This window comes from Syngnathus floridae, chromosome 17, assembly GCF_059516105.1.
Source record: "Syngnathus floridae isolate MCC-2025c chromosome 17, RoL_Sflo_1.0, whole genome shotgun sequence".
Lineage (NCBI taxonomy): Eukaryota > Metazoa > Chordata > Actinopteri > Syngnathiformes > Syngnathidae > Syngnathus > Syngnathus floridae.
The window spans coordinates 26,888-36,011 of NC_142429.1; the positions used below are offsets into that span (position 1 = coordinate 26,888).

Below are 9,124 nucleotides of genomic sequence, written 5' to 3' on the forward strand. Positions count from 1 at the left end.
CCTGGACCGCGGTTGCGGCCAGCAGGACGGTGAAATGGAGTTCCTTCAAGTTGTGGAGCAGCGGCACATCATCGACGACTTGTCCAAGGTCTTCAGGCAGGCGACTCGGTGCACGTACGGCAGCGCCGCGCTCGCTCGCTGTCGCCAGGAAACCTTTTCCGTCCAAAGCTTGGCCGGCGGCCGCCATCCAAAAAATTGGCCCCTTAAATTCCGACCTTTCAAGCAGGAGCATTGTGCGCACGCGTTTGAACACGCTTTAGACTTGTTTTGCCGTTTTCAGCAGCTCAAAGCTCCCGTTTTGTCAGCGCCTTTGCCACTCGCTGTGCGCTGAAAACGACGGACTTGCCCGGCTGCTCAGCCCGTCAACCATGAGCCGCGAGCGCGACGTCATTGTCCGTAGGCAGCTAGTGGCAAAATGCACCCTGTTAGAGTTGCGCTCGCTCCAACTTATTTTGCAAGAACCACACGGGAGACAAGTAAGTTCTTTTGGACACCTGCAGGTGGAGAGTCCATCCGTTGTACGAATGAAGTCTGACTCTCGGCTCCTGCACGAGCATTTTAATTAAGAGAAACAGGGTGGGTGTAAGAGTGGATTGAATAGAGGAAGCCCTTGACCTCTAGTCAAAACATAGCAAGGGGTGTTTTACGACTTTGTGTAGGAAGGGATAAGCGATAGGGATAAATAAGGGATAAATAATATTATTTATTACAGGTCGCAGTCAAAGTCAAAGCAACACAATGATACGATAAAGATAATCTGGAAAACCCTGACACACCCTGTAGTTGTCACTTTTGGAAAAGACGAGCGTCCCTCCAATCATCGCCGGTGACGTGTTTTTCAGGCTCTGGAGACAGGAGCTCATGTCAGAAATGTCATTGTGAGTCGCGTTTGTTTCTGCGCCGGAGCCGTTCGTTCCCTTTGCATCCAAAGAATCTCAAAGGCGGATTATTTGTGTCGACAGGAGAGAGATTTGCTGCTACGATACCGACGTCGAGAATCTCTGAGGAGGAACAAAGCGTGAGGTCCTGCAAGGTGAGTCTGTTTGTTTGCGGCTGCTTGGTGTTGCGCAAGATGAAATGGCCTTTTTCTCGCTATCGTTCCTCTCGTCGATTCATCGTGAGGTGTCGCTTCAGTTTGTTCAGAGAGATGTTTGCTTCCGCGCCCGCAGGTCATCGAAACATTTTACGGCTACGACGAAGACGTGTTGGTGGACTCGGACGGATCGTCCTTGTCTTTTCACACCGACAGAACCCCCGACACGGAACCCGAAGAGGTAGCCCGCCATTTCTGCCAGCGTATTGGCACCAAACATTCCTCTTCAGCCTGGAATCGGACTCGTCTTTGCGTCGCGGGTGCTTTGTCGCCGGTCTGACTGATTCTGGTACTAGTGCTGTGTTGCATTGGTGTGTGCATGAAGAGGCGGAGCTTCGCTACCGCCAGCTGACGCAAGAATATCAAGCGCTGCAACGAGCCTACGCTCTGCTAGCCCAGACCAGCGAAAGGGGACTACGACGCCGAGAAGGAGATCAAGGTGGCGCCCCTTCCCGCAACCCCCGGCCGGGTCGCAGCCTCCCCGTTCTCACCCAGCCTCGGGTGTTCTCTGGTCTGAAAGGAGGAGGAGGAGCCTCCCTCCTCCTCCTTTCAGACCAGAGAAAAGCTGATGGTAGAAATGGGTCACTATCAAAGCAGAGTAGCAGATCTGGAGTCAGCGCTGAAGCAACAAGGACAGGTAAGCTCATCAATGAGCACACCTTTTTCTCAGACAAAATAGCTACATTCTTCAGTCACTCATCCGTCTGGCATTACTGGACCAACCCCCCCCCCCCCCCCCCCCCGAACGTGGCTGGGAAAATGCGGAGAAAAGCAAATGTCATTTTCCAGTCAACCAAAGAATTTGTGGATGAAAATGACACAACATTCCAAAGCTGTCCACGCGTTTGTCTCTTCTAGAATGTCAAGTGGGTGGAGGAGAAGCAGCTGCTGCGTCAGAGCAATCAGCAGTTGGCCGAAAAGGTGACGGAAAGAAAGGCGCTGGGCGGAGTCGCTTGGCGTCACACCTGTCGGGAAGCCCCGCAGATGAGGTCTGACTGTCTTTTCAGGTCAGGCGGATGGAGGCGGAAGAAGCGCGTCTGAAAGAGCACATCCAGGATATCCGAGACCAAAACGAACTGCTTGAGTTCCGCATCCTGGAGCTGGAGGTGGGAAGACTCGCACAAGCGTGTTGAGGCCAGAGATGTGACGGACGGACGGACGGACGGACGGACGGATGCATGCCTCTGCCTTTCAGGAGAGGGAGTGGCGCTCCCCCGTCTTGAAGTTTCTGCAAGTCCGTTTCCCAGACGGCCTCAGCCCTTTGCAGATCTACTGCGAGGCCGAGGGCGTGAGCGTACGTAAGGCGTCCCTCGCAACCCTAACCTTAACCCGAGGTCCCAGAACACCTTACATTGCTCCTTGCGCCTTTCCCCCGGACATCGTCATCAGTGATCTGATGAAGAAGCTGGACATCCTGGGCTATAACGCCGTAAGTGTATGTCGAACTCCTTATGTTCGCACTCCACGAGACTCGGCGGCTCAAATGTGACTTTTGGAAGGCTTTGCGCTGAAAGAAGCTTGTTGACGCTGTGCCTTTGGGCTCTTGCAGAATCTCACCAACGAGGAGCAGGTGGTCGTGATTCACGCCAGGACCCTTCTCACCCTAGCCGAGAAGGTAACGCGCACGTCCACGCACGCTCTCGCATTCTGCTTATGTGACAGCAGCCTTTCCTCAGTGGTTAGAATACATCAAAGTGACCAAGTCAGCACTTCAACAGAAGATGTTGGACATTGAAAGTGAGAAGGTAGACAGACACGCGACATCAGCCAAGGGGAACTCCGGCAATGTGCCCCAACAATTCTGACCTTGAGCTGTGCTAGGATATGTTCTGCAAGCAGAAGGGCTACCTGGATGAAGAGTTGGACTTCAGGAAGTGTTCCATGGACCAGGCTCATAAGGTAAGCCGCCCTCAAATCTCCCGCCGGACCACTGATGGACGAGGATTGCGGCCCAGAGGATCCTGGAGCTGGAGGCCATGTTGTACGAGGCGCTACCGCAGCGGGACTGCCCCGCCACGGACGGCGAAAAAGCCAGCCACGCTGGCGTGAATGACGTGCTGACGGCGGATCAGAGAGAAGAGCTTAGGAGCGCCGTGGACCAATGGAAGCGAGCCCTGATGTGCGAGTTGAGGGAGCGCGACGCTTGCATCCTCCAAGAGAGAATGGATCTGCTGCACAGCGCGCAACAGGTAAGGGCCCAAAGCCAGCCCGGCACTTACTTGCACGCTTACTGGCTTTTGAATGCCACTTTCCATTTGTCCGTCCTAGAGGAACAAAGAGCTGAAAGAATTCATCGAAGCTCAGAAGAGACAAATCAAACAATTGGAGGAGAAGTTTCTGTTTCTCTTTCTATTCTTCTCCTTGGCCTTCATTCTGTGGCCCTAACACCAGCTGGTGAGTGAGCTCCAGCGGCACCGCACTCGACACCTCCGATACACTGCCAGCCGGTCTCAGACGTTGGCAGACGCTCCGATGCCAACGTATACCCCCCGCCACGGTGACAGAGGCACCGCGTCACACCGGCGCTCATCCAATCAGAAGGCAGGAAAAGCAAATTCACATGCAGGGCACTTTTGAACCAGAAGAGAGCGCCACAAAAAACGGTTGTTGCCCCAAACGCGCACTAAAAAGGGTCAGAATAACAAGAGTCCCACTGGCCAGCCGGGGCCACCCGTCCAGCTGTTTCTTCAGGGGGGAAAAAAATTGGAGTCACCGGTGAGTACATTTTGCATTTAGCTCTGCTTTTCTGCTTCTGTCTTCAAGTGTGTGGCATCCTGCGATCAAAGAGTCAGCCAACCCCAAAGCGGTTGACCTCAACGTCCCACCACCATGCCTACCAGAGCAGGTGACGTGATGCTTTGGACATCCTTCCGTCTCAGATGCCCAAAAGTACTCTTTGCCACATCTGCGGCAATACGGTGTCTTTTCAAAGGTGCAAATAAATCCAGCGTGGGCGGAACACGCACGTCTTCGGTTTTTCCCGCTTTGTTTGTGTGACAGCTGTTGTGAAAATTTTATACAAATAAAGTTGTATAGTACAGGTTTGGCCAAGCCGCAACTCCCGAACCGCATGCGGCTCTTTTATGTTCATATCAACATTTGTGTGTGTGTGTGTGGGGGGGGGGTTGTGCGTGTTGGCTTCACTTGAGTTCAATTTGGTATTTTGGTCAAAAGCGCATGTGGTGAAATTCCACAAAGTAGGATGGGCAAACACATTTCTTTAAACTATGAGTGTCAATTGGGCTCTCGAAATGGCAGGGAAAAGATGCACAGCAAAACGAAAATACGTAGATGAACACAGGACGTTTTAATCAGAGTGGGAAAGTTTCTATTTTTTGTTGAACGTGATGGCAAACCATTCTGCCTGATATGTCAGACCTCAGCGCATTTCAAAGATTCAAATCTTCAGCGCCATGCACTTCAGCTCACTCCATGCTAACATTGATCAGGCGTCGAACCCGCATCATCATGCTTAAGAGGTGGCCATGCTAACCAGTGCGCCATTATGTCAACGCATAATAACTAAGTCTACTGGTCAAAACAGCGGTTACTATATGACGTCGCTACGTCGTGGTCACGTGACGCAGACAAGACGTCAATGGACGTGGGCAGAGTTAACTTGTTTAAAAGGGAGTAGGCAGAAGAAATATTTAATTTATTTAAATCTATTTTGAGTGCACACCATTATGCCAATGCATAACAACTGTAAATCTACTAAACAAAACAGCGGTTGCTATATGACATCTGCCACGTCGTGGTCACGTGACATACGTGACGTCGATGGGCGTAACTTTCGCCGGAATTCAAATCCGCGGGGAGAGTTAACTTGTTTAAAAGAGAGTGGGCAGAAGAATTATTTAATTTATTTAAATCTATTTGGTGTGTGCGCCATTATGTCAATGCATAACAACTGTAAGTCTACTAAACAAAACAGCGGTTGCTATTTGACGTCTGCCACGTCGTGGTCACGTGACGCGGACGTGACGTCGACGCCTACTTTACATCCCACCGATCACAGGACTCCTCGGCTGCATAACCGTGCCCCCTTCCCAACCAATCGGATTTGCTATACGCGAAAACGACGCCAATGGAAAGAGCTTCCGCCCAAATTTAAATCCGTGGGCGTGGCTCGCAGCAGGAAGTAGGAAAATGGCGGCGATGTTGACAAAGACACAGCGGATGGTAACATACGACTAACAAGAGAAATATTTTTATTTTCTGCTTGCAACTGGACCGTCCAGAGCGTACACGGTAAGTACAACTCATCGTTTTTAAAAAGAAGTACTTTTGTTGCCCTGAAAAGCGAGTGAGCGTGGCGTTTGTGGGGGACGTCGAATTTCGACGATTCTTTCTGGTCAACGGTTGTAAATGATTGTGTTGATTAAAAAAGAAAACTTGATGTAACTCTACTTTTAACTGCCGTTTCAGATAGATTTGGAATTGCATCACATCCAATTTTGCCTAGAGCGTACACGGTAAGTAACACTCGTTGTGTTTAAGGAGATTTACGTTTGTAATAGCAGAAGTGTAGCCGCGTTGCGTTGTACGTGTGAATGTTGGTCCGGGCGAAATGTTAATGTTTAATTTCATTCCTTTAGGTTCCACGGTGTTTGTTGGCTGCAAGTTTTCCACTGCAAGAAGAGGCTCATATCATTGACCAGGAGCGAGCTACAATGGTGAGTAGCCATAACATTTATGTTAAACACTTCCTATTTCATGTCTAACAGTACTTGATTTAACAAATAACCATAAATAAATACAGTGTGGGCACTGAAGTTAACATATGTGATTATACTGCCTAATCTGTCACCGAGTAGATTGTTGCAAAGTAATATAAGATCCAAAGTTGTAATTCAGAATAGTTTTCAAAAGAAGGCCATTAGAATTATATACAAGTCTGATTACCCCGAACAAGCTATTAATTAAATCACAAATTCTTCAATTCAAAGATTTGGTAGATTATCAGACAAATAATGTCTAACAGTAATTGATTTAACACATCACGATAAGTAGATTGAGTGTGGGCACTCTCAAGTTAACATATGTGATTATACTGCCTAATCTGTTACAGAGTATGTTGTTGCCAAGTAATGTAGAATAGATCCAAAGTAGTAATCCAGAATAGTTTTGAAGAGGCCATTAGAATGATAAACAAATCTGATTACCTTGAACATAATAACAAGCTAAGTGTTTAATATGTCCTATGAAGTCAAAATTGGGCACCATCATGTGGTGAAATTTGGAATTGCATCACATCCAATTTTGCCTGGGAACAAACAGATTACATAAATCTTAGTTTTGAATAAGCCACTCCTTCTCAAACAAGTAAACTCTGCCCATTTTGCGCAGTAGATGTTCTGTTAATATCTAGTATTTATACAAAGTCATAATTTAAATTGCTTTCAACCTTCATTCATCGGTTCAACCAACATTACTCGCTCTTATTACCAACTTGTATTGATTTAACTAAGCGTTTAATACTTCCTATCAGGTCTCAAATCGAGATTTGGCAAAATACAATTTCAGCAAATCCAATTTTGCCAGGGAACAAAAATAGATTAAATAAACTAAATAAGTCCTCTTCCCATTAAATAAATCAGAAAAGTCTGTCTTGTAACCAGTCCTCTTCAAACAAGTAAAGTCTGCCCATTTTGTGCCGTAGATTTTGTGTCTATGCCTAGTATTTAAACAAAATCATAATTTAAACGACTTCTTTCCTTCATTCACTTTGGAAATTTGGAATTGCAGCAAATCGAATTTTGGCAGGGAACAAAAATAGATCAATTAAACTAAATAAGTCTTCTTCCCATTAAATAAATTAAAAAAGTCTGTCTTGTAACCAGTCCTTTTCAAACAAGTAAAGTCTGCCCATTTTGTGCCGTCGATTTTGTGTTAATGCCTAGTATTTATACAAAATCATAATTTAAAGGACTTCATTCCTTCATTCACTTTGGAAATTTGGAATTGCAGCACATCAAATTTTGCCTGGGAAGAAAAGTAGATTAAATAAATTTAATAAGTCTTACTACTTCCCATTAAATAAATTAAATACGTCTTACTTGTTCCCACTCCTTTTCAAAACAGTAGTTTAAAACGAGGGCCCTTCACTCAATCTTTAACCTCAACCCCGCACGTTGTGTTGTATCTGTGAATGTTGGTTGTGGCCAAATGATAGTTTTCTTTCATTCGTTTAGGTTCCAAGAAAACTTGATGTAACTCTACTTTTAACTGCCGTTTCAGATAAGCGGGTATTACGTCGCAGTCAAATGCCGCGGATATGACGTAATTGCCCGAACCTCCGCCAAAATTCAAATCTGTTGGCGCGATGGCCGTGAGCCACTGAGCAGCGACGATTATCAACAGAAATATCTTTATTTTCTGCTTGCAACTGGACCGTCTAGAGCGTACACGGTAAGTAACACTCATTGTGTTTAAGGAGATTTACGTTTGTAATAGCAGAAGTGTAGCGGCGTTGCGTTGTACGTGTGAAAATTGGTCGAGGCGAAATGTTAATGTTTAATTTCATTCCTTTAGGTTCCACGGTGTTTGTTGGCTGCAAGTTTTCCACTGCAAGAAGAGGCTTGTATCATTGACCAGGAGCGAGCTACAATGGTGAGTAGCCATAACATTTATGTTAAACACTTCCTATTTCATGTCTAACAGTACTTGATTTAACAAATAACCATAAATAAATACAGTGTGGGCACTGAAGTTAACATATGTGATTATACTGCCTAATCTGTCACGGAGTAGATTGTTGCAAAGTAATATAAGATCCAAAGTTGTAATTCAGAATAGTTTTCAAAAGAAGGCCATTAGAATTATATACAAGTCTGATTACCCTGAACAAGCTATTAATTAAATCACAAATTCTTCAATTCAAAGATTTGGTAGATTATCAGACAAATAATGTCTAACAGTAATTGATTTAACACATCACGATAAGTAGATTGAGTGTGGGCACTCTCAAGTTAACATATGTGATTATACTGCCTAATCTGTTACAGAGTTGTTGCCAAGTAATGTAGAATAGATCCAAAGTAGTAATCCAGAATAGTTTTGAAGAGGCCATTAGAATGATAAACAAATCTGATTACCTTGAACATAATAACAAGCTAAGTGTTTAATATGTCCTATGAAGTCAAAATTGGGCACCATCATGTGGTGAAATTTGGAATTGCATCACATCCAATTTTGCCTGGGAACAAACAGATTACATAAATCTTAGTTTTGAATAAGCCACTCCTTCTCAAACAAGTAAACTCTGCCCATTTTGCGCAGTAGATGTTCTGTTAATATCTAGTATTTATACAAAGTCATAATTTAAATTGCTTTCAACCTTCATTCATCGGTTCAACCAACATTACTCGCTCTTATTACCAACTTGTATTGATTTAACTAAGCGTTTAATACTTCCTATCAGGTCTCAAATCGAGATTTGGCAAAATACAATTTCAGCAAATCCAATTTTGCCAGGGAACAAAAATAGATTAAATAAACTAAATAAGTCCTCTTCCCATTAAATAAATCAGAAAAGTCTGTCTTGTAACCAGTCCTCTTCAAACAAGTAAAGTCTGCCCATTTTGTGCCGTAGATTTTGTGTCTATGCCTAGTATTTAAACAAAATCATAATTTAAACGACTTCTTTCCTTCATTCACTTTGGAAATTTGGAATTGCAGCAAATCGAATTTTGGCAGGGAACAAAAATAGATCAATTAAACTAAATAAGTCTTCTTCCCATTAAATAAATTAAAAAAGTCTGTCTTGTAACCAGTCCTTTTCAAACAAGTAAAGTCTGCCCATTTTGTGCCGTCGATTTTGTGTTAATGCCTAGTATTTATACAAAATCATAATTTAAAGGACTTCATTCCTTCATTCACTTTGGAAATTTGGAATTGCAGCACATCAAATTTTGCCTGGGAAGAAAAGTAGATTAAATAAATTTAATAAGTCTTACTACTTCCCATTAAATAAATTAAATACGTCTTACTTGTTCCCACTCCTTTTCAAAACAGTAGTTTAAAACGAGG

At 44.6% G+C, this 9,124-nt stretch overlaps 1 long non-coding RNA gene across 1 annotated transcript; it reads left to right on the forward strand.

The window, feature by feature from the left end:
• Positions 1-664: 664 nt before the first annotated feature.
• Positions 665-1,292, forward strand: LOC148383076 (uncharacterized). Its single transcript, XR_015853201.1, has 3 exons — positions 665-878; positions 963-1,033; positions 1,170-1,292. It is a non-coding gene; the product is annotated as an uncharacterized LOC148383076 (long non-coding RNA).
• Positions 1,293-9,124: the final 7,832 nt, after the last annotated feature.